Source organism: Salmo salar, chromosome ssa04 (assembly GCF_905237065.1).
Source record: "Salmo salar chromosome ssa04, Ssal_v3.1, whole genome shotgun sequence".
In the NCBI taxonomy this organism is placed as follows: Eukaryota; Metazoa; Chordata; class Actinopteri; order Salmoniformes; family Salmonidae; genus Salmo; species Salmo salar.
The window spans coordinates 47,967,383-47,993,759 of record NC_059445.1 but is presented as its reverse complement, the minus strand read 5'-3'; the positions used below and the strand labels follow the sequence as shown (position 1 = coordinate 47,993,759).

Sequence of the window (26,377 nt, the reverse complement as noted above, 5' to 3'; positions counted from 1 at the left end):
AGGTCATCTGATGCAGCACTCCATCACTCTCCTTCTTGGTCAAATAGCGATTAGCCAGCCTGGATAATGTTTATTAATTATAAAATTATAAAAAAATACTCATAACATTCCACCCATGAGGCCACTAGAGGGCGATTTGGTCATTTGACTGCAGGAAAGGCCTACGCACTGTAATTTTGAATCAGAATTATTCAAATAAATGTAGCATAGTTTTTGATTGAAATAAGGTTATATGAGTAAAAAAAAGTTCCCTCATGCTTGTCAAAAAAGTACCCTTATTGCATGATGATCACAGAGTGAACTGATTCCAGGATAATGATGCTGTATCACACTGAAAGAACAGTTCCTATGCCAGTGGCCAACATGTCGGAGGCATATATGATTCATAAAGATCTCCCACATTTTACTGCATTATTCACTATCCGCCTACGTGGAGATTAGTTCCTCTCTGTTATATAGGTCAGGCGATTGGATAAATGGGATGACACTCACTGTTCATAAACAGTGTCCTTCTACGAAATAAATAGATGGGCTGCAGCGTATGTCACTCTGTACCTAAAGCCCAGCTGATGCCCTCAGATCTTAGAAAAAAAGAGAATAGTCTTTTAACACTGCTAAAAATTTGATATTTAGCCACACTGCCTCTAGCAGGCATCTGTGATGCTGGTGTATGTGATGTCATCACAGTCGTCATCTGAAGCACTGACTGTCATTAATCAGGCTGGGATATTTCTGTTCTCTCTGTGTTTCCATGGAAACGCTGTGTGGCGGAAATGCATGTGGTCCTGTCTTTTCCATCAGCCAACGCAGTCCTGTCCCTCAACTCACTGAATTAAAGCAGAGTCCTACCATAGGTCCAAATATAACTGGAAGGTAGTCTTAGAATGTCCCTGTTTCCGCAAGACTGAGGACTGGCTTTCTAAAGTCTGATGAAATACAAACCTACACTTTAAGTGTAGCATCCACATTAATGTTGGCAAAACTAAGAGTACATTTTTGATAAATATTTGATGGAATTGATGTTCACGATATTGCCACAATATACTCTAGGTCAAGATGTTTCATTTAGATCCCATGTCCCATCTGACAAAAGGTCATCATGTCCTTATGACTTACTAAGATGGACTGTGTAGACAATGTTCCCAAAAGGAAAGACAATGTTCCCAAAGGAGACACCTTTGGAAGCCCTGAGGCAGCAGAAATCATGTGAGTGGAGAGCAGCTGACCATTCTGAAAATCACAAATTTACCTCAGAATGAATTTCATGCCACGCATGCATGGACTGAGTGAGTTCTGGCGTACGTTCACATATTTCTTGTCGAGATAAGATAAGGATATCTTATCATGTTGGGTTTCATTCAGCTTAACTGAATGGAATTGGATACTTTGCTTAGGCATAAATTACACATGACATGCATTTGAAACTAATGGACCTTACAATAAATATACAAGCAGCCTACAAAAGCACGCAATAAATGTATTTGTCATCTTGAAAATTATGAGTGACATGAATATAGTTGTTGACCTTGAAATGAACCATTATGAGGTGACGGAAAATCAACATCCAAAGGTGATTATTTGTATTTATTAAGGCAGCAGCTACATTTCCTGGGGTCCAGCAAAATTAAGGCCATTCATACCATTTTAAAAACATTACAATACATTCACAGATTTCACTACACACTGTGTGCCTTCAGGCCCCTACTCCACCACTGCCACATTCAGTGCCTTCGGAAAGTATTCAGACCCCTTGACTTTTTCCACATTTTGTTAGGTTACAGCCTTACTCTAAAATTGATTAAATAGTTTTTTTAATCATCAATCTACACACAGTACCTCAATGACAAAGCAAAAACAGGATTTTATAAAAAATAAAAAAACATAAGTATTCAGAACCTTTACTCAGTACTTTGTTGAAGCACCTTTGGCAGAGATTACAGCCTTCTTGGGTATGATGCTATAAGCTTGGCACACCTGTTTTTGGGGAGTTTCTCACATTCTTCTCTGCAGATCCTCTCAAGCTCTGTCAGGTGGATGGGGAGTGTCGCTGCACTGCTATTTTCAGGTCTCTCCAGAGATGTTCGATAAGGTTCAAGTCCGGGCTCTGGCTGGGCCACTCAAGGACATTCAGAGACTTGTCCTGAAGCAACTCCTGCATTGTCTTGGCTGTGTGCTTAGGGTCGTTGTCCTGTTGGAAGATGAATCCTTCATCCCAGTTTGTGGTCCTGAGCTCTCTGGAACAGGTTTTCATCAAGGATTTCTCTGTACTTCGTTCTGTTCATCTTTCCCCTCGATCCTGACTAGTGTCTCCCACTCCGCCGCTGAAAACATCCCTACAGCATGATGCTGCCACAAGCATGCTTCACCATAGGGATGGTGCCAGGTTTCCTCTAGAAGTGACGCTTGGCATTCAGGTCAAAGAGTTCAATCTTGGTGTCATCAGACCAGAGAATCTTGTTTCTCATGGTCTGAGAGTCTTTAGGTGCCTTTTGGCAAACTCCAAGCAGGCTGTCATGTGCCTTTTACTGTGGAGTGGCTTCTGTCTGGCCACTCTACCATAAAGGCCTGACTGGAGGAGTGCTACAGAGATGGTTGTCCTCCTGGAAGGTTCTCCCACCTACACAGAGAAACTCTAGAGCTCTGTCAGACTGACCATCAGGTTCATGGTCACCTCCCTGACCAAGGCCCTTCTCCCCCGATTGCTCAGTTTGGCCGGGCAGCCAGCTCTAGGAAGAGTCTTTGTTGTTCCAAACTTGTTTCATTTAAGAATGTTGGCGGCCACTGTGTTCTTGGGGACCTTCAATGCTGCAGACATTTCTTGGTACCCTTTCTCAGATCTGTGCCTTGTCTCTGAGCTCTACGGACAATTCCTACAACCTCATAGCTTGGTTTTTGCTCTGACATGCACTGTCAACTGTGGGACCTTATATAGACAGGTGTGTGCCTTTCCAAATCAAGTCCAATCAATTGAATTTACCACAGGTGGACTCCAATCAAGTTGTAGAAACATCATAAGGATGATCAATGGAAACAGGATGCACCTGAGCTCAACTTCGAGTCTTATAGCAAAGGGTATAAATTCTTATGTAAATAAGTTGTTTCTGTTTTTTATTTCTAAAAACCTGTTTTCGCTTTGTCGTTATGGGGTATTGTGTGTAGATTGCTGAGGAATTTGTTTTATTTAATCGATTTTACAATAAGGCTGTGAGGTAACAAAATGAGGAAAAAGTCAAGGGGTCTGAATACTTTCCGAAGGCACTGTATCTACAGTACAAAATCCATGTGTACGTGTGTGTATAGTGCGTCTGTTATCGCGTGTGTGTATGCATGTGCCTATGTTTGTGTTGCTTCACAGTCCCCGCTGTTCCATAAGGTGTATTTGTATCTGTTTTTTATCAAATTTTACTGCTTGCATCAGTTACTTGATGTGGTACAGAGTTCTATGTAGTCATGGCTCTATGTAGTACTGTGCGCCTCCCATAGTCTGTTCTGGACTTGGGGACTTTGAAGAGACCTTTTGTGGCATGTCTTGTGGGGTATGCATGGGTTTCCAAGCTGTGCGCCAGTAGTTCAAAACAGACAGCTCAGTGCATTCAATTAATACAAGTAGTGATGAAGTCAATCTCTCCTCCACTTTGAGCCAGGAGAGATTGACATGCATATTATTAATATTAGCTCTCTGTGTACATCCAAGGGCCAGCTGTGCTGCCCTGTTCTGAGCCAATTGCAATTTTCCTAAGTCCCTTTTTGTGGCACCTGACAACACGACTGAACAGTAGTCCAGACGCGACAAAACTAGAGCCTGTAGGACATGCCTTGTTGATAGTGCTGTTAAGAAGGTAGAGCAACGCTTTATTATGGACTGACTTCTCATCTTAGCTACTGTTGTATCAATGTTTTGACCATAACAGTTTACAATCCAGGGTTACTCCAAGCAGTTTTGTCACCTGAGCTTGCTCAATTTACACATTAGTTATTACAAGATTTAGATCAGGGTTTAGTGAATAATTTTTCCCAAATACAATGCTTTTAGTTTTAGAAATATGTAGGACAAACTTATTCCATGTCATCCATTCTGAAACTAACTGCAGCTGTTTGTTAAGTGTTCCAGTCATTTCCGTCGCTGTAGTAGCTTACATGTATAGTGTTGAGTCATCCGCATACAGTTGAAGTCGGAAGTTTACATACACTTAGGTTGGAGTCATTAAAACTCGTTTTTCAACCACTCCACCAATTTCGTGTTAACATTTACATTACATTACATTACATTTAAGTCATTTAGCAGACGCTCTTATCCAGAGCGACTTACAAATTGGTGCATTCACTTTATGATATCCAGTGGAACAACCACTTTACAATAGTGCATCTAAATCTTTTAAGGGGGGGGGGTTAGAAGGATTACTTTATCCTATCCTAGGTATTCCTTAAAGAGGTGGGGTTTCAGGTGTCTCCGGAAGGTGGTGATTGACTCCGCTGTTCTGGCGTCGTGAGGGAGCTTGTTCCACCATTGGGGTGCCAAAGCAGCGAACAGTTTTGACTGGGCTGAGTGGGAACTGTGCTTCCTCAGAGGTAGGGGGGCCAGCAGGCCAGAGGTGGATGAACGCAGTGCCCTTGTTTGGGTGTAGGGCCTGATCAGAGCCTGAAGGTATGGAGGTGCCGTTCCCTTCACAGCTCCGTAGGCAATCACCATGGTCTTGTAGCGGATGCGAGCTTCAACTGGAAGCCAGTGGAGAGAGCGGAGGAGCGGGGTGACGTGAGAGAACTTGGGAAGGTTGAACACCAGACGGGCTGCGGCGTTCTGGATGAGTTGTAGGGGTTTAATGGCACAGGCAGGGAGCCCAGCCAACAGCGAGTTGCAGTAATCCAGACGGGAGATGACAAGTGCCTGGATTAGGACCTGCGCCGCTTCCTGTGTGAGGCAGGGTCGTACTCTGCGAATGTTGTAGAGCATGAACCTACAGGATCGGGTCACCGCCTTGATGTTAGTGGAGAACGACAGGGTGTTGTCCAGGATCACGCCAAGGTTCTTAGCACTCTGGGAGGAGGACACAAGGGAGTTGTCAACCGTGATGGCGAGATCATGGAACGGGCAGTCCTTCCCCGGGAGGAAGAGCAGCTCCGTCTTGCCGAGGTTCAGCTTGAGGTGGTGATCCGTCATCCACACTGATATGTCTGACAGACATGCAGAGATGCGATTCGCCGCCTGGTTATCAGAAGGGGGAAAGGAGAAGATTAATTGTGTGTCGTCTGCATAGCAATGATAGGAGAGACCATGTGGAGGATATGACAGAGCCAAGTGACTTGGTGTATAGCGAGAATAGGAGAGGGCCTAGAACAGAGCCCTGGGGGACACCAGTGGTGAGAGCGCATGGTATGGAGACAGATTCTCGCCACGCCACCTGGTAGGAGCGACCTGTCAGGTAGGACGCAATCCAAGCGCGGGCCGCGCCGGAGATGCCCAACTCGGAGAGGGTGGAGAGGAGGATCTGATGGTTCACAGTATCAAAGGCAGCAGATAGGTCTAGAAGGATGAGAGCAGAGGAGAGAGAGTTAGCTTTAGCAGTGCAGAGAGCCTCCGTGACACAGAGAAGAGCAGTCTCAGTTGAATGCCCAGTCTTGAAACCTGACTGATTAGGATCAAGAAGGTCATTCTGAGAGAGATAGCAGGAGAGCTGGCCAAGGACGGCACGTTCAAGAGTTTTGGAGAGAAAAGAAAGAAGGGATACTGGTCTGTAGTTGTTGACATCGGAGGGATCGAGTGTAGGTTTTTTCAGAAGGGGTGCAACTCTCGCTCTCTTGAAGACGGAAGGGACGTAGCCAGCGGTCAAGGATGAGTTGATGAGCGAGGTGAGGTAGGGGAGAAGGTCTACGGAAATGGTCTGGAGAAGAGAGGAGGGGATAGGGTCAAGTGGGCAGGTTGTTGGGCGGCCGGCCGTCACAAGACGCGAGATTTCATCTGGAGAGAGAGGGGAGAAAGAGGTCAAAGCACAGGGTAGGGCAGTGTGAGCAGGACCAGCGGTGTCGTTTGACTTAGCAAACGAGGATCGGATATCGTCAACCTTCTTTTCAAAATGGTTGACGAAGTCATCCGCAGAGAGGGAGGAGGGGGGGGAGGGGGGCTCGGATTCAGGAGGGAGGAGAAGGTAGCAAAGAGCTTCCTAGGGTTAGAGGCAGATGCTTGGAATTTAGAGTGGTAGAAAGTGGCTTTAGCAGCAGAGACAGAAGAGGAGAATGTAGAGAGGAGGGAGTGAAAGGATGCCAGGTCCGCAGGGAGGCGAGTTTTCCTCCATTTCCGCTCGGCTGCCCGAAGCCCTGTTCTGTGAGCTCGTAGTGAGTCGTCGAGCCACGGAGCAGGAGGGGAGGACCGAGCCGGCCTGGAGGATAGGGGACAGAGAAAATCAAAGGATGCAGAAAGGGAGGAGAGGAGGGTTGAGGAGGCAGAATCAGGAGATAGGTTGGAGAAGGTTTGAGCAGAGGGAAGAGATGATAGGATGGAAGAGGAGAGAGTAGCGGGAGAGAGAGAGCGAAGGTTGGGACGGCGCAATACCATCCGAGTAGGGGCAGAGTGAGAAGTGTTGGATGAGAGCAAGAGGGAAAAGGATACAAGGTAGTGGTCAGAGATTTGGAGGGGAGTTGCAATGAGATTAGTGGAAGAACAGCATCTAGTAAAGATGAGGTCAAGCGTATTGCCTGCCTTGTGAGTAGGGGGGGAAGGTGAGAGGGTGAGGTCAAAAGAGGAGAGGAGTGGAAAGAAGGAGGCAGAGAGGAATGAGTCAAAGGTAGACGTGGGGAAAAACTATAGTTTTGGCAAGTTGGTTAGAACATCTACTTTGTGCATGACACAAGTCATTTTTCCAACAATTGTTTACAGACAGATTATTTAACTTATAATTCACTGTATCACAATTCCAGTGGGTCAGAAGTTTGCACACACTAAGTTGACTGTGCCTTTAAACAGTTTTATGAAAATTCCAGAAAATGTCATGGATTTAGAATCTTCTGATAGGCTAATTGACATCATTTGACATCATTTGAGTCAATTGGAGGTGTACCTGTGGATGTATTTCAAGGCCTACCTTCAAACTCAGTGCCTCTTTGCTTGACATCATTGGAAAATCAAAAGAAATCAGCCAAGACCTCAGAAAAAGAATTGTAGTCCTCCACAAGTCTGGTTCATCCTTGGGAGCAATTTCAAAACGCCTGAAGGTACCACGTTCATCTGTACAAACAATAGTACGCAAGTATAAACACCATGGGACCACGCAGCCGTCATACCGCTCAGGAAGGAGACACGTTCCGTCTCCTAGAGATGAACGTACTTGGTGCGAAAAGTGCAAATCAATCCCAGAACAACAGCAAAGGACCTTGTGAAGATGCTGGAGGAAACAGGTACAAAAGTATCTATATCCACAGTAAAACGAGTCCTATATCGACATAACCTGAAAGGCCGCTCAGCAAGGAAGAAGCCACTGCTCCAAAACTACCATAACAAAACCAGACTACGGTTTGCAACTGCACATGGGGACAAAGATCGTACTTTTTGGAGAAATGTCCTCTGGTCTGATGAAACAAAAATAGAACTGTTTGGCCATAATGACCATCGTTATGTTTGGAGGAAAAAGGGGGAGCCTTGCAAGCCGAAGAACACAATCCCAACCTTGAAGCACGGGGGTGGCAGCATCATGTTGTGGGGGTGCTTTGCTGCAGGAGGGACGGGTGCACTTCACAAAATAGATGACATCATGAAGACGGAAAATTATATGGATATATTGAAGCAACATCTCAAGACATCAGTCAGGAAGTTAAAGCTTGGTCACAAATGTGTCTTCCAAATGGAAAACGACCCCAAGCATACTTCCAAAGTTGTGCAAAATGGCTTAAGAACAACAAAGTCAAGGTATTGGAGTGGCCATCACAAAGCCCTGACCTCAATCCTATAGAAGATTTGTGGGCAGAACTAAAAAAACGTGTGCGAGCAATGAGGCTTACAACCCTGAGTCAGTTACACCAGCTCTGTCAGGAGGAATGGGCCAAAATTCACCCTACGTATTGTGGGAAACTTGTGGAAGGCTACCCGAAACGTTTGACCCAAGTTAAACAATTTAAAGGCAATGCTACCAAATACTAATTGAGTGTATGTAAAGTTCTGACCCACTGGGAATGTGATGAAAGAAATAAAAGCTGAAATAAATCATCCTCTACTATTTTTCTGACCTTTCACATTCTAAAAATAAAGTGGTGATCCTAACTGACCTAAAACAGGGAATTTTTACTAGGATTAAATGTCAGGAATTGTGAAAAATTGAGTTCAAATGTATTTGGCTAAGGTGTATGTAAACTTCCGACTTCAACTGTACATATACACACTGGCTTTACTGTTATTAGTAAAGATTGAAAAAAGTAAGGGGCCAACACAGCTGCCCTGGAGAATTCCAGATTCTACCTGGATTATGTTGGAGAGGCTTCCATTAAAGAACACCCTCTGTGTTCTGTTAGACAGGTAACACTTTATTATACAGCAGGGGTGCAAAGCCATAACACATACGTTTTTCCAGCAGCAGACTATGATTGATAATGTCAAAAGCCGCACTGAAGTCTAACAAAACGGCCCCCACAATCTTTTTATCATCAATTTCTCTCAGCCAATCAGTCATTTGTGTAAGTGCTGTGCTTGTTGAGTGTCCTTCCCTATAAGCATGCTGAAAGTTTGTTGTCAATTTGTTCACTGTAAAATTGCATTGTATCTGGTCAAACAATTATTTCCAAAAGTTTACCAAATGTTGATAACAGGCTGGTTACTATATTGTGATATGGTTACTTTATTGTGATCACTACATCCGATGGATCTGGATACTGCTTTCAAACTAATTTCTGCAGCATTAGTAAAGATGTGATCAATGCATGTTGATGATTTCATTCCTGTGCTGTTTGTAACTATCCTGGTAGGTTGACTGATAACCTGAACCAGGTTGCAAGCACTTGTTACAGTTTGAAGTTTTTTCTTGAATGGGCAGCTTGATGAAAGCCAGTCAATATTTAAAATCACCCAGAAAATATACCTCTGTTGATATCACATTATCAAGCATTTCACATGTTATCCAGCTACTGACGGTTTACACTTGGTGGTCTATAGCAGCTTCCCACCAGAATGGGCTTTAGGTGAGGCAGATGAACCTGTAGCCATATTACTTCCACAGTATTTAACATGAGATCCTCGATAATCTTTACAGGAATATGGTTCTGAATATAAACAGCAACACCTCCACCATTGGCATTTTTATATTTTCTGTAAATGTTATAACCTTGTATTGCTACCACTGTACATTTTACATTTTAGTCATTTAGCAGACGCACTTATCCAGAGCGACTTACAGTAGTGAATGCATACATTTCATAAATTATTTTCTCTGTACTAGTCCCCCGTGGGAATCGAACCCACAACCCTGGCGTTGCAAACACCATGCTCTACCAACTGAGCCACACGGGATCATCAAAGCTATTATCTAAGTGAGTTTCAGAGATAGTCAGAATATGATTGTCATCTGTTACTAGCAAATTATTGATTTCATGAACCTTGTTTCTTAAGCTACATATGTTCACTTACATCTAGACGTTCCGCTAGCAGAACACCTGCTCCAATATCCAATGATAGGCGTGGCGCGAATTACAAATTCCTCAAAAATCCCAAAACTTCAATTTTTCAAACATATGACTATTTTACACCATTTTAAAGACAAGACTCTCCTTTATCTAACCACACTATCCGATTTCAAAAAGGCTTTGCTTTCGCTGTAAAACATTAGATTATGTCAGCAGAGTACCCAGCCAGAAATATTCAGACACCCATTTTTCAAGCTAGCATATAATGTCACTAAAAACAAAACCACAGCTAAATGCAGCACTAACCTTTGATGATCTTCATCAGATGACATGCCTAGGACATTATGTAATACAATACATGCATGTTTTGTTCAATCAAGTTCATATTTATATCAAAAACCAGCTTTTTACATTAGCATGTGATGTTCAGAACTAGCATTCCCACCGAACACTTCCGGTGAATTTACTAAATTACTCACGATAAACGTTCACAAAAAAACATAACAATTATTTTAAGAATTATAGATACAGAACTCCTTTATGCAATCGAGGTGTCCGATTTTAAAATAGCTTTTTGGTGAAAGCACATTTTGCAATATTCTGAGTAGATAGCTCACCATCACAGGCTAGGTATTTTGACACCCACCAAGTTTGACCCTCACCAAACTCAGATTTACTATAAGAAAAATTGGATTACCTTTGCTGTTCTTCGTCAGAATGCACTCCCGGGACTTCTACTTCAATAACAAATGTTGATTTGGTTCCAAATAATCCATAGTTATATCCAAATAGCGGCGTTTTGTTGTGCGTTCAAGACACTATCCGAAGGGTGACGAAGGGTTACGCGCCCGACGCGTTTCGTGACAAAATAATTCTAAATATTCCATTACCGTACTTCGAAGCATGTCAACCGCTGTTTAAAATCAATTTTTATGCGATTTTTCTCGTAAAAAAGCGATAATATTCTGACCGGGAGTCGTTGTTTTCATTCAAAGACGAAAGAATAAAAACATGGTGTCGCCTCGTGCACGCGCCTCAGTCTCATTGTTCTCTGATCGACCACTATCTAAATGCGCTACTGTTTTTCAGCCTGGGCCTGCAAAGGCATCATTCAGCGTTTTGCCGCCTTCTGAGAGCCTATGGGAGCCGTAGGAAGTGTCACGTTACAGCAGAGATCCTCAGTTTTCAATAAAGAGAGTGTAGAAGGCCAAGAAATGGTCAGAGAGGGCACTTCCTGTAAGGAATCTTCTCAGGTTTTGGCCTGCCAAATTAGTTCTGTTATACTCACAGACACCATTCAAACAGTTTTAGAAACTTTGGAGTGTTTTCTATCCAAAGCTTATATGCATATTCTAGTTTCTGGGCAGGAGTAATAATCAGATTAAATCGGGTACGTTTTTTATCCGGCCGTGAAAATACTGCCCCCTATCCATAACAGGTTAACATGGGCTATTTTTTAGCACTTTTCTTCTGGTATGCTTACTTGTTTTCATTGCTTTACTGGGAAGCTTAGCAGAAGTAGATATGCTCATGTTATTTATATTAGTGCAGGGTGAGCTGCACACAGTCGACTTCCTCCTAGGGCACACCGACTCAGTGCTAACAGTATAAATCTGGTTCATAGGCACATGATTACTGCATACAATAGTTGTAGGATCAGCAGAGACATTTAGGGCAGTTAGATGGACATAAATTAGGTAACTTACATTGTGTCTACCAATGCCCCTGGTGTAATGTACATTTTGTGAAGCATTATGACAACTCTGTGTCACAATGGTAGGGGTTAGATGAGCTGGGCTTGGGTCTTTAATAAGTCATTGTCTCAACGCAGCCTTATAATGCTGTGAAAAGATCCAGGAACCCAAGTTATTTGGGTGGATTCTATCCTCCTTATAAAACTTGTTTTGTTTCCAAAAGATATTGAAATTGTCAACAAAAGTTACACCCATTGAGCTGCAATAATCCCGTAGTAAATTTTGAAGAGAATGAAACCTGCTAAAGCGTTCAATGCCACGATTCAGAGAGGGCACAGGGCCAGATACGATGGTTCTTTTGTTAGTGTCTAGCAGAAAGTCAAACAGCTCTTTAAAATGCAGTTTCAACTGCTCAGAGCTGCCCTTCATAATGCCATTAAAACCCACATGGACTACGATAGAATCGATTTAAATGTCCTGACGTAGTACATTCGGGAGCATCTTAGTAATGTCATTTACTCGAGGTCCGGGATAGGACATTGTTATTCATAAATAATCTATTGGTAGCAGCAAAGCCATACATTGAGTGTATGAAACATTAGGAACACCTGCTCTTTCCAGGACAGACTGACCAGGTGAATCCAGGTGAAAGCTATGATCCCTTATTGATGTCCCTTGTTAAATCCACTTCAATCCGATTAGATGAAGGGGAAGAGACAGGTTAAATAATGATTTATAAACCTTGTGACAACTGAGACATGGATTGTGTATGTGTGCCATTCAGAGCGTGAATGGTCAAGACAAAAGATTTAAGTGCCTTTAAACGGGTTTTGGTAGTACGTGCCAGGTGCACCGGTTTGAGTGTGTCAAGAACTGTAACACTGGTGGGTTTTTCACACTCAACAGTTTTCCGTGTGTATCAAGAATGGTCAACCACCCAAAGGACATCCAGCCAACTTGACACAACTGTGGGAAGCATTTGAGTCAACATGGGCCAGCATCCCTGTGGAACGCTTTCGACACCTTGTAGAGTCCATACCCCGATGAATTGAGGCTGTTCTGATGGCAAAAAGGGGTGCAACTCAACATTAGGAAGGTGTTCCTAATGTTTTTTACACTCAGTGTAGACCCCATACTCAACTGGTCAGAACTCGATCGGGCTTCGACCTCTGGTATCATAAAAAACACATAAAACGTGGCAAAATTGTAGAATTGCAGGAAATAAGCTTTAAACGTTCTGTATGATCCCCTGATGCAGATAAAAGTGATTTTAAAAAAGTACAATTAAGTGAGCTCTTTGAATTACTTTCTGATAGTGGACCTACTGTTTTTTTGTAAATGAACTAACTGTTTTCATGCACCATCTAAGAAACATTCTAACTACAAAGCTGGTGCCATGATTTTTCACCAAGAAGTCACAATTTTTTTTACTATTCTGATTCAATCAATTAACACATGTTCAGATTCAACAATTATTCAGAAAGCTCAGTTTCCCTGATAATAGATCCCCTGAACAAATCGTTATGTATTAATAAATGCCCGGTAAATCAATTCATCAAATGGTTTCATTAAGAAATGTGCCTAAAGCAAATGTCTGTGCAACTTTAATAGATGATCAGTTCATCTTAATTCTAAAACTACCAGGGGCAATTCATTTCAACAATTATATGGAAATGACTGTGTGAACTCATATTAATAATACTCAACGTAGAAACATAACAGTATTATGGATATATACTGCTCAAAAAAATAAAGGGAACACTTAAACAACACATCCTAGATCTGAATGAAAGAAATAATCTTATTAAATACTTTTTTCTTTACATAGTTGAATGTGCTGACAACAAAATCACACAAAAATAATCAATGGAAATCCAATTTATCAGAGAGGCTGCTGCCTACATTGAGACCCAATCACTGGCCACTTTAATAAAATGTATCACTGATCACTTGAAACAATATCACTTTAAATAATGCCACTTTAATAATGATGTTTACATATCTTACATTACTCATATCAAATGTATATACTGTACCATCTATTGCACCTTGCCTATGCCGCTCAGCCATCTCTCATCCATATATTTATATGTACATATTCTCATTCACCCCTTTAGATTTGTGTGTATTAGGTAGCTGTTGGGAAATTGTTAGCTTACTTGTTAGATATTACTGCACTGTCGGAACTAGAAGCACAAGCATTTTCCTACACTTTGCTAACCATGTGTATGTGACCAATAACATTTGATTTGATTTGACATCTTTAATTGAATTCCTTGCTGCAGAAAGGCCTTGATTATGTTACAATACCCTGAAGAGACACCTTGGGCTGACAAAGTATCATCATCGTCACCATCAGTATAATAAAACTAAATACATTTAAGATCTAAAGGTGAAGCTGATAAAGCTGTAAGTGGAGCATACTGGAATGGCTTTGAAAAGCAGAACAAACTATCCATGGAAAATATGATCCAATATGTCATTCCTGTCAATTGCTACCTAATTTTCCTCATTGTGTAAGAGTTTACTGCACTTCCTGATTTGGCCTCGTTTTAGATTTAAAATCAAATCAAATACATTTTTATTGGTCAAGTGCGGAATACAACAGGTGTAGACTTTACAGTGAAATGCTTACTTACAAGCCCTTTCCCAACAGTACAGAGTTAAAAAGACAAATATTTGCTAAATAAAAAAGGAAATAGTAACACAATAAAAACAATAATGAGGCTATATACAAGGAGAACCAGTACTGAGTCAATGTGCAGGGGTACGAGGTAGTTGAGGTAATTGAGATAATACAGTATGTACACGTGGGTAGGAACAAAAGTGACTTGTCAATCAGGATATAGGATATATAATAAAGAGTAGCAGCAGTGTGTGTGTGTGTGTGTGTGTGTGGCGTCTATATGCATGTGTGTGTGTTTTGTGTGTGTGAGCGTATGTAGTGTGTGTGTGTGTGTGCGCGCGCGCGTGTGTGTGTGTGTGTCAGTGTAGGATGTGTGAATGTGTGGGTAGAGTCTAGTGAGTGTGCACAGAGCCAGTGTAAGAAAGTCAGTGCAAAACAATTAAGATAAATGAATAAATAATAAAGGTGGTCAATGTAAATTTTCTGAGTAGCCATTTGATGACTGTTCAGCAGTCTTATGGCTTGGGGGTAGAAGCTGTTCTGTGAGGTAGCAGAGAGAACAGTCTGACTTGGGTGGCTGGAGTTGTTGACAGTTTTTAGGGCCTTCCTCTGACATCGCCACTTCCTCTGGTTCATTAAGAAATGCTAGTGGCCATGACTGAATTCAAACATAAGATGGTTTCGCGGTTGTGGTTTGTTGTGGGTGTTCGCAGGTGGGAAGAGTTAGACAAATTATTTAGCCAGTTAGCTTCAGCCGGCTGGTGTGTGACCATGGCAAAGTTGGTTTGACTTTGGGTAGCCTCACTCTGGGTATAGTTAGGAACCGTCCATAAATTAAACAATGTAAATGGGACAATATTTTAATGTTGCACATATTTTAGTTGACTCATTAAATGCTTTCAATATTTGTATATGAATTTCTAGTCATTGAAGTGTTTAGTCATTGAAATTCAGAGCTATTGACCTTTTTTAAATATTGTCTCATGTACATTGTGTAATTTACTTATCGTCCCCAACTAGCCACATAGGGATATCGGATGTCAAACCAAATTGTGCTCCAAATTGATGATTACTTCGGTGCTGTCAGATGTGGGCAGGATTAAAATAAACCCAACCCACAGAAAACCGTTATGGTACCCTTCATTCCGTGACATGCTTTATCACCAGAATTATCCTAACTACAAATCCTACCCTGTGTAGTAAATTCTGATACTAGAATAAATGTTTCTGACATTGGACATTGTCAAAACAAGAAGTAGATTTTTAGGAGCAGTCTCTCTCTAACACAGCTCCTTATACTAGGGCTGACCCCATTTACTCGACTGGTCAACTGTTTAGTCGATAGGCTGTTGGTTAGTCGACAAAGATTTTTTGTGGTTGAGCAGTGGCAAATATATAAAAAAGATCCTACGGCACATGAGACACCTGTCTGATTTACACCTGTTTGAGTGGACTAATCCATTGCGGACGCCGTGGGGATGGCACACCAGTTTCACCAGTAGTACATGTACCAATAATTACCATCATTTCTAATCTACAATGTTTGTTTGGTTACGGTCGTTTCTATTAAAGCATTCAACATAGTATTATTACAGTCTTACCGTCGTCAATCTTGAGTGGACACGTTGTTTGCAGAGTGCACAACCTAGGCTACACTTGTGAGAATTTTGGGGGGTTTATTTAATTCCATGTATGAGTTGTCAACTTATTAATTGTCTTTAGTTTGGAGCGCTTCTGTCAATCTTGAGTAAGGACATGCACCTGGCTACGCATAGAAGTAGGCCTAGGCTACTTGGCCTGTGCGCAAATGTAAGCTTATAAATGTGCCCATTTGGGGATCTGATACTATTTCTGATTCTTAACACCATCACTGTGGAGCTTCTCAATGTAGTGTTTTCTTCGAACAAAGTCCGTTTTTACGTCCATTGAGAATGACAATAGTTCCTCAATGTAGCCTATTTGAAAAATCTTTCCAGCTCTCTCCCTTTCAATAACCACAACATGAAAGCGGGAAAAAATGTCATGCTCTGATTCGGTGGAAAAGGCATAAGAATTATCCCTTGAGCAAATAGCCTACAGCTGTGTTTGTCTGTCTGTAAACTTGCTAGCACTAGCATCTTCAGGCTAGACCAAGAAAATAGTTGATACAATGTTTCAAGTTCCTTACAGCAGACAGTCCATGCAGAGCCAATGTGATTTATAGGATATTTACCTGCAGGCTGACATTTCTTTGGGGGGGGGGGGGGCTTTATGTGGGATAGATTTACATATTGGCAATGGCAAGAAAAGTTACTTTTAGATATGTAGCATTTTCATTTAGATAGAATTTTGATTAACCACATAAGATTGATTTAGAGATATGAAGACTATTATAAATTAAATGAAACTCTTCCAAGAAAATGTGCAAATGAAAATGATAACTGGCACGCAGATCAGTAGAAATGGTACGATAACTTGGCACTCCAAAAGGAAAAGGTTGCCAACCACCTATTACCGGCAACTTCAGGAGTGTAAGGCGCTGCAGCGTGAGGATCGATTGGTCGAAAGAACAGACAACTCTCGGTCGACCAATCCTTTTTTTTGTCAGAGACATCCCTACCTTATACTCCCTCTAGTTTGCTTTTCAGCAACAACAAAAAACACTTACGGTAACAAGTCACACACATATATCTCCCTCTTGACATGTGTACACAGCGGCGTGTAAGAGAAAGAACACATTTGTGCGGGAAAATATGACAGACACTCTGGGAAGGAAAAGCCGCCACAAATTAACTCCAAAATACAAGCAATGTTAAGAGTAGAGTGTTAAGGTGTAACAACAGCATCTTCTAAGCATTGTAATAATAGAATTTCATACCGTCTCTATATCCTAAATCAAAATATTGCCTAAGATTCTACTACAAAATGTACACAGCTTTGACATTTGAACCCACATGTGAGTAAAGGTTTGTAAAAATTTAATTGACAATTTCCTGATCATTTAAAACGGGTTATTAACATGAGGAAATACTTTTTTCTAGTTCATACTAGGGAGTTGTCAGACCTATATTCTACTGTACAGTGATTTAGACATTTGCTCATTTGATAAACATTCAGGGAGAAGCGCCAAATGTGCATTTGTAGTATTCCATAACACAAACAAATGATTACGTCAGTAATAGACGCACAACCAACACACTGAGCACAAGATCTGAATTACATCTAGGTCATTCACACAAGGGCTGGGACTGCTCATATTTTGAAACCAAACGGTCTTCCTCTGAGAGCACCAGTGTAGCCACACCCAATCCTTGACTGTGACCTTTTGCCTTGGGTGACTTAGATAAAGCCTGAACAGCCAGGATTATTACAACCAGCCATAAGAATAGACCCTCTACAAGGCATCCCTGTCTGGCACACGGTTGGGGATTAAAATAGACCCAGATTGAAGTATGTTCACCTCTCAGTTAACTAGACTCATTATGTAAGAGGTTTATTCTATGATCCCGTGAACCAGCTGCACTGATCACCATCTGTCTGGGGATTCCAGGTCATCAAGGCCAGTGGTTCCCAACTGTGGGGCATGGGATCGGGGGCAACTTGCAATACTCTTGAAAGTTGTAATAGTAGAATGCAAGGTGCAATTTCAAAATTGGGTAGTGAATTATCAGTTTTCCACTTGTCATGTCAGTCATTGCATACCTTAGAGAGCTATTTATAACTTGTCAGAAATGTCCAGATCATCTTGCCCATGTCAGCTAACGTTTTTTAGGCCATAGATTTTGTAGTAATGTTGGAGTGGTAGAAATGAACACTGCAGGGGGAAAATCCTTGGAAATGTTATCTTAGTAAATGTTTCACATTCAGTAAGTACGCATGCCTTTGGAAATTAGTACGCATGCCATTTCTGCTAACTAATTTCAATGGATCCACTGAAGCTACATGACACACAACACATTAATATCATTTGAACAACTGGAAGAAAGGAACATAAAATGAAAAAGCAATTTAGTGTCTTTAATCATGCCCCTAGTAGGTCTCTGCCTGTAGCTAGTAAGTACAAAGACAGTGTGCTGTGGCCCAGAGATGAGCGACATCAGCAGAGAGGCTAATGACGTCTGTACTGTCAGTTGTATAACGCGAGCTGAACATTTTGTCTGTCACAGTTAGAAGGTTAAAGAGGGTGACATGAATACCAGACATACTCTCAAGAGTCATGTGCAACATAGTTCCACTGGGCATATGAAGCCACCGCCAAGTACACCAAGGAATGTTACAGTACTACTACAGCACACAGGATCACCAGGATTCTGTGCCTAATGACATACTGAACCACAAGCTACCTGACATATTTAGGTCATCATGTCAGGCCTTTCTACCTCTAGATTTGCATAACTGTATTTCCACCATAGGTTAAATCGGTTAAATGAATATGGGTTATCTGATAGCAGAAATGCCTATTTTTTGCTTATATGACAAGCACTAAGCTGTACTAGGCAGGTAGCCTAGCAGTTAAGAGCGTTGGGATAGTAACCGAAAGTTTGCTGGTTCGAGTCCCCAAGCCACCTAGGTGAATAATCTGTTGATGTGCCCTTGAGCAAGGCACTTAACCCTAATTGTCGCTGTGAGTCGCTCTAAATGACTCAAATGTCAAATCCATAGCACGATCCGATTGTGCCGTGTCATGCCTGTCAGGCCTATTCAACTGGGGGAATTGGCAGCACTTGATCTCATCTTTGTTAAACTTCATTTTCAAAAAAGGAGTGATGGGAATGATAAATAAATAATGTATTCCAGATGTGTTAACACCTCTGACCTAATTATTTAACTGATCAATAGTTGTATCCTCAACCTATCCCAGCAGGGGACACCAAAATCACAAGAATATAATTTGTATGACTGGTTATGAGTCAGTCATATTCTAATCCTGTTGGCAGATGCATTAAACTTGACTGTCACTTCATTACAGTAGTGAAGTGTTAATTACTGCTCTTACATCCATTCCAATTATGTTCCAAAAGAAGGGCTTAGGGATCCCCTTCAAAAATGAATGAAATAAATATCCTCTTTGCTACAACAACGACTTCCCAGGAAACAAGTGTTTGTTCACTGTATTATCAGTCACTGCCTGAGGACATAAGAGACAGGAAAATAACCATCAAATGCATGATGTTGGTGATGGGAGGCATTATTATGTTGATATTTAATGTGACACAGTGCAGCTGACACTCATGTGACATGACATTTTCGGTGTCCCAAAAAAACATAGCACAAACACAAGGTGACACAACACAACTGAAGAAGGGGCCCGCAAATAGATGCTTGCTGTATAACAGTTGTGCACTGCCAGGGTGACTGCCTTTATTATTTTACATCAGTTACTAGAGCTATGCTAACCCCGCTATGCTAACCCCGGCTCCATCTTATCTTCCAAACCTCCTGTTGCCATACAAACTGACTAGACAGTTGAGGACTACAGATACCAGGCACCCCCAAATCAAACCATCGTAGCTTTGGAGTTAGATCCTTTTCTTTGGATTGGCTCTCAGACTGGGATTTCTCCCTGACCTGTCCATGACATAAAAGGTCAGGGCACAGTCTCTGTCTGACCTGTGTCTTTCTGATTGAATCAAGTCTGAATCATTCTCTGAATGTGTTTCATAACCTTACACTTGGAGCTCTGCTATTTCTCTGCAAAGCAGTACAGGTTTGATTGGATTCTGTCCTGAGTTGCTGCCGAGTAGAATGCACTGCCTAATTAGAGCCACTGATGTAGGTCACTGTAAGATGGTTTAGATATCTGGTGCCTAGCTGCTGAACCTTAAGTAGAGACCTTGTGACCCCAAACTCAGAGGTCAGATAGAGGCTGAGTCAGTGAATAGAATATTGTCTGGTGAATAGAATATTGGCATACAGAACGAGAGACAGAGAGCTCTATATTCACATGCAGTAGGCTAAATCCTCACTGATTTCCCAGAATGCACCGTGACAGAGGAGTTCAACTGTGTTTCACAATGCTAACAGGTCAATTCACAAAATGAACATTTTCTTTGATATAAAACTGCCTTTAAAAAGAAAAACTCCAGCACACTGGTAAGCTTGTTGTTTCTCTTTAACAAAGACACCTAATAACACAATAATAGCAGTTGAACAAAAAAACTTTTGCGATACAGACACTCTCAGTTTCATTGAGAGAGTACAGAAAGAAGCATTCTCAGGTAAACCATGGAAATAGAAAATGGTGCGGTGCGATCCTCACTGCTCAAGGGAAAACTCATCTCCAGACTCCTAAAAAATAAACCTGTAGTCATGTTTCATCTATATTTTGTGCAGTTGAAATGAAGCAACATGAGTTGAACCTTCACCAAAGCTTTGAGGAGAGCCGACTGTCTTTCTTAAAGGGACAGAGCACAAGCAAAGATGTCTTTCCTATTGCATGGACCTGCTCCATTTGTGGATGGCCAGTCACACAACGCAGCTCCAGCAATATTCTGACTAGTGTTCAGTCTAAGCTTGCAGGACATGGCCCAGTAACCTACTTTCCCTCCAGCAGGCTCTGTAACATCAGAGGCGTACATGTCATCAGTTACCTAACGTTCACACAGCAGGGTAAATCCATTTGAATTCAATCCCTTTTTGACAGCATTGCTTTTAATTGAAACAAAACTTTCCATACAGGTTTGCCCATGGAAGAAGTGGTCAGAAAGTTACTTTTTTTCCTGAATGCCAAAACATTCAGGAGATAAAGGTGCTCAGAGTTGACCCATTTGAATACCCTACCATACAATGAGACATCCATGTCTTCATCACAGGAAAAGATAAACGGTTCAGTTTGATTTAATTTAAAAGCTTACCAATAGGGTTGTCAAACTATTTGTTAATTTCTTGAAAAAAAAATATTTTAGATAATTGACAATGTCAATAATGTACATTTGTCTTTTAAATAAATTATCAAATAGCTTGACAACCCTGTTTGTAAGTTTCTAAATGACATGATGACAATGATATTTTCCAGTGATGAAGACATGGTTGTCTCACGGTATGGTGGGGTATGCAAAATATATCTACTTTGAGGACCTTTATCTCTTGAATGTTTTGGCATTCAGGTCCAAAAAGTCACTTTCTGAACACTCTACAATGGGCAAATACATGCATGTATGGAAGGTTTTGTTCAAATCAAATGGGGTGCTGTCAAAAATTGATGGATTTCACCAGCATTTTTTCAGGCAAAGAAACGTGAAAACCCTCTACATTATAAGGAGGGGTCAGAGACCCCACTTCCTCTCTGAACGCACTTCCAATAAAATAAAAGAATGTCAATGAGGTATGTGAAAGCAAAGGTTATAGCATCACCTCCTTAACAGAGCTTGCTGCATCTACTTTAGCTATAAACTCAAATTAAGGCTTGTTGTTCATTTTCAACCTTTATAACCAGGGCTTGAACTGACCCTCTATACTACTGCCATGACACAGCTTTGCTAGGAAGACCTCATAGTTAAGCCAAACAGTCAGAGCGAAAGGGCAGTGGTATCCATAAAAATAAAGGAATTGTATGGTAAGAGCGTGAAATACAGGGAGAAACAGATACCGGTAGATAGAAATGTGCAGATGAGTGAGAAAAATGAGATGGGAGACAGTTGAGGGCAGACAGCGTATCTCTTGCGTTAAAAGTCTAGCTCAAGCAGGTTGGTTCAGTAAAACACCCTTACCTCACCACCGTTACTTTACCTCACCTAACTGTGGCTTCCACAAGCCTGACCACATGGAACCACCCACATCACAGACCGGATTAACATGAGTAAAACATAGGATAACAATCCATGTTCCGTCAAAATATTTTTTTGCCACTGAGCAAATGTCAGGTCTGCAGAGCGCAAACTTGAACGTTGTGACAATTCTGTGCAATTTTAGGCGCATTTACTATGAACACTGAGGCTCTATCCGCTTTAAGTTACAGTACAGTTATAACAGTGGCCAAGTAGGCTGCTATGGATATTTGATCATAATGTAGGCCTATCAGAGTGGTCTACCATCAAAAACAATGGAGAAAATGCACCCCATAACATTTTAACATGGAAATACTTGTTCTATCATTCAGCCTACAGTAGCAGCCAATGTGTGGTGTTAAATGTAGGCCTACATTCCGTGAAATGTTGGAAAGAATATGCAGGGTTTGACATTAACCACTTGTGCTTCAGACAAGAAGTTGACTGAAACTGTGTTGTTTGATGCAAGAAACCACTTTACAAATAAAGTTAATTATTATTCCCATACCATTATTACAGAGAATCAGACAAATTATGCTATCCTCTGCCTATTGGCTACTTAGCTTAGTCAAGCCTGTCTCAAAATACAACACCGCCCCTTAAGACAGAAATAATTATCTTTACCTGACTCACTTTTCAAAGATGGCTAGAAAGGCACACGCTTTGTGCTCTTGTAGGAAACAACTACTCCCGCATTGCTGACTAGAAATTAGCTATAACTGGTTAATAACTCACTTACTAGCAAAGAATATGAACAAATGTGCACACGTGGCTACATGCAATGCACATCTACTCGTGACCACTCATGGTGTAAACACAGTCCAGTTCAAACTAAATGGCACAGATCCATATATGGCAATAGTCTATTTGCATATAGAGATACTGAAGCTCTGATTGGTTTTGCCACACTGGTCTGTAGAGTACGGGCTGAGTTGTGCCTGTCACTGCAAAATAATCTTACTCCGGTGTGTTCCGCCTACTGTACAAGAAAATCTCTTGCATAGTTAGTTTTGCATACTAGTCTTGCATAGTTTGTTTTGTTACGGTATGTTGCAGTGAAAGTGGCTAATATTGGCAATTCCCCCAGTAGAGGGAAACATTGATAGTGTTAACTAAAGGGGAAAACTAGAAAGTTGAAGTTCAATGTTCTGCTTCTCTGTGCGGCCTGATATTTATTCTGCGCGGCAGTCCTGCACCCGCGAGCAGCTTAGAGCGAACATAATCAAGGCAAATGGAAACTTGAATATTTAATGACTTTAAAATAATGGTTCACATCATTGCAGTGTGTTACAGTAATGAAACGATGACCACAAACCTTTTGCCATCATAAATTGAATGTGGTTTGATTGAAGGAGTACTATCCATATCCATGCAGCCGAAAGGGATACAGACTGAATTAGGCCAATGTTTCAAATGGTTTGAATATTCATTTTTTGAAGCAAGGGCATATACCAGTCACAAAAATACATTTTACAAGTATTATTTTACAAAACTGACTGAAATGATCTGAAGAGCATATTTTTGTCTGATGTACTGTTACCTCTGCTTTGTATTGTGTGACACTGTCTGTCCTATGTAGGCCAATGTGACTGTAACTGTACCTCCTGCTGAGTTGATTGTGTAGTCTAACCTGTACAAAATAACATCCTCAGGGGATAATAAAGTATTCTATCATATTCTGCTCTGCTCTATTGTAGCCTACTTTCATTTATCTTATAGAAAAATATAGGACATCGTTTCCTAAGGTTGCCTTATCTGAACTAAGGCTGTACTATTTCAGATAGTCTGATATTCAAGAAATTGAGGAGAGGCCCAATTATCATCAATCATACCACGCAATCAAAGCCCTGCATAAGGTTGAACAGCTTTCGTTGCTGCGCAGCAAGGGTTAGATAGTTTTCCTTTTAATAAATAAATCTGGGGCATGACGTCACTGCAATCGGCTCATGCTTCTTCTTGAGTCATGAGTTACATAAGAGCAAATTTCTATTTTAGTGATTAACCTACATAACTTAGATTTTTGTTAGGCCTGCTCTGCTGACTGTGTGCTCACTGACATCCTTTCAGAATAAAGAAACTTGATATAGGACCAAAACTATAATTTCCTGGACCATGGTCTGTCTCAGATAGCATAGGATAGCACTTACTGTATTTCAAAGTAGGCTATAGGCTATTCAACAATCAACAGATCTAAAACGTGCAGTCTTTTATCATTCCTAAATATTGGATGAAAAAAATATATATACATCACTTGGTCTAGTAGCCTGTCAAATTAGGTAATCTTATAGAAATAATGAAATCACCTGGAAGTTCCTTTCGGACAAACGCACGAATATAAAACCATTATAGGCTCAAGAGAGAAACATAAAACAATAGGCAGGCCTAAGCTACTAAACATGTATACGCAACATACCGGTAGACTATTATTCACAGACATATCAGTGGAACTTCAACGTTCGATTACGCGTAGCCAGATGTCACTCACTCCACTAAATGTAGGTTACGCTTGAACTTGCTGTAAGTGACTAAAAGTCATGCATGAACTTACCTCATGTAAAGCAGTAACGAGGGGACGATTCCAATATGAAAGGCGCATCCGTGAAATACAAAACGGCTTTTACACTGCTATTCCTACCATGCAATAGTGTTATGTAACTGGCACCATTTCTGTGGGCAAGACATCGAAGTGTTCTCTGTGCTGGTTTTCATTTTCCAACCCACACACCTCACAATTTACATCATCAGCCTTCGTCGCACCTTAAAAGGAGATAAAGGGTGTGACCAAATCAAGCGCGTTGTATCCGGATTCGCTACAGTTGGGGAGGGAAGCACCCAGCACCGCAAGTGATACTCAGTTTCAATGAGGGAGGAGCGGCGTTCTCAAATCGAGCATTAGCCTAATCAACTTGTCAATAAAGCAGCATGGTGCATCGTCCAGAAATATACATCTCTTTTCCATCAAATATATTTTCAAATGTTCAAACTAGTTTTCATTGGGAAGGCAGAAAAAGCGTTTTTATCAAAAGCAATAACTTTTGCGTGTGAAAACACATAATTGTACATTACACCACGTGCGTAATCTAGCCAAGGCTACCTCACTTGTGTTTTGAGCCGATATTGCTGTGGGTTTTGAAGGGGTTACCTGGCTGGTTCCAAAACGTATGCAATCACTTTTCACCCGAAATAAACTCCTCCAACCGGGGTAACCCGGGCCAGATAATCGAATCCCCTCATTGCCATAGAAACGTAGCCCGCTAATGTCATCGCGTAAAATTATAGACGACATTGGCCGTATTCGAAAGGATCAAACCCGAAATGAATCATGGGTAAATTGTGACTGACTGATCTACAATGGGTAATTATTTTTTATTTATGATGCAAGATGATTTGTAGATCAGTCCGTCGGCAGTTGCCTGCAGTCGTTTTGATGCTCTCGAACACGGCCATTCACTATATATTCGTTCACGTGTTAAATCGGAACTAGGATACTCGGAAATGAACGATTTGCTATTGAACACGGCACATTCAATAAACGTTAGTAAATCGGGAATGTCGGAGGTTCCTAGTTCCGATTAGCACTCGAACGCGGCATCAGACAATTAATTCGTACTAGGCTATCAACCGAGGTAATCTGCTGCTGCAGGGCAAGAACCACATTTCCCAGGTTCCGACTTTGGCAACAGTTTCCAATTTATGCAACATGCATCATGTGCACGGCCTTTTTGGTGTCAGGACCAAGTCGTATGACGTGTGTTCAGCAACTTGGTTACACAACAACCATTAATTAATCAAATGAAGGGCTATTACTACTTGCTCCCATCACTGCATGGACAGTGATATTGCGTCACTACCCTGACAGACTTCTTTGCTTTTTATGTCAATAACTATTAAGCCTTACCATTGGCCTATTGGCATATGGCGCAAATAGCCTACTATGCCAGAGTTCAAAGTAGCCCACTATAGTTGGATTAAACAGGTGGGCTGAAACTGGGTCATCCAGGACTTTTTACGGTCTCTATATAGGACAGATAAAGGCCACACAGTATCAAACCCAACTTAGTGCAATTACATGATTGAAAATACGTATGACTTTTGTATTTAGAATGATTTAGAAACGCTATGAGACCTTCACATTATCTAAATCACTGAAATATTAAAATGTCTAAAATCCACGACATCATGATGTCAAAATGTACATTCACAGGTAGAAAACACATTAACAGCTGAATTTCTAAATCTAATCAAATGTTATTTGCCACATCTGCCGAATACAACAGGTATATTCACCTTATAGTGAAATGCCTACTTACAAGCCCTTAACCAACAGTGCTTTATATAAAAAAAAAGAAGTGTTAGGTAAAAAATAGAAAGTAAAAGTAACAAATAATTAAACAGCAGAAGTAAAATAACAATAGCGACGCTATATACAGGGTGTACCGGTACAGAGTCAATGTGTGGGGGCACCGGTTAGTCGAGGTAATATGTACATGTAGGTAGAGTTAAAGTGACGATGAATAGATAATGAACAGAGAGTAGCACCAGCGTAAAAGAGGGGTCTGCGTAGCCATTTGATCAGCTGTCTTATGGCTTGGGGGTAGAAGCTGTTAAGAAGCCTTTTGGACCTAGACTTGGTGCTCCGGTACTGCTTGCCGTGCGGTAGCACAGAGAACAGTCTATGACGAGGGTGGCTGGAGTCTTTGACAATTTATAGG

At 41.2% G+C, this 26,377-nt stretch overlaps 1 protein-coding gene across 6 annotated transcripts in view; it reads right to left on the bottom strand.

The window, feature by feature from the left end:
- Positions 1 to 25,984, bottom strand: part of LOC106603298 (neuronal PAS domain-containing protein 2) — a 70,334-nt gene extending 44,350 nt beyond the window's left edge. For 5 of the 6 annotated variants that reach the window (XM_014196792.2, XM_014196799.2, XM_014196796.2 and 2 more), the window contains exon 1: positions 24,214 to 25,984. The gene's annotated coding sequence lies outside the window, so the exon portion shown is untranslated. The remainder of the gene's footprint in view (positions 1 to 24,213) is intronic. The other variant, XM_045717030.1, reaches the window with a different exon arrangement.
- Between the last annotated feature and the right edge of the window lie 393 nt (positions 25,985 to 26,377).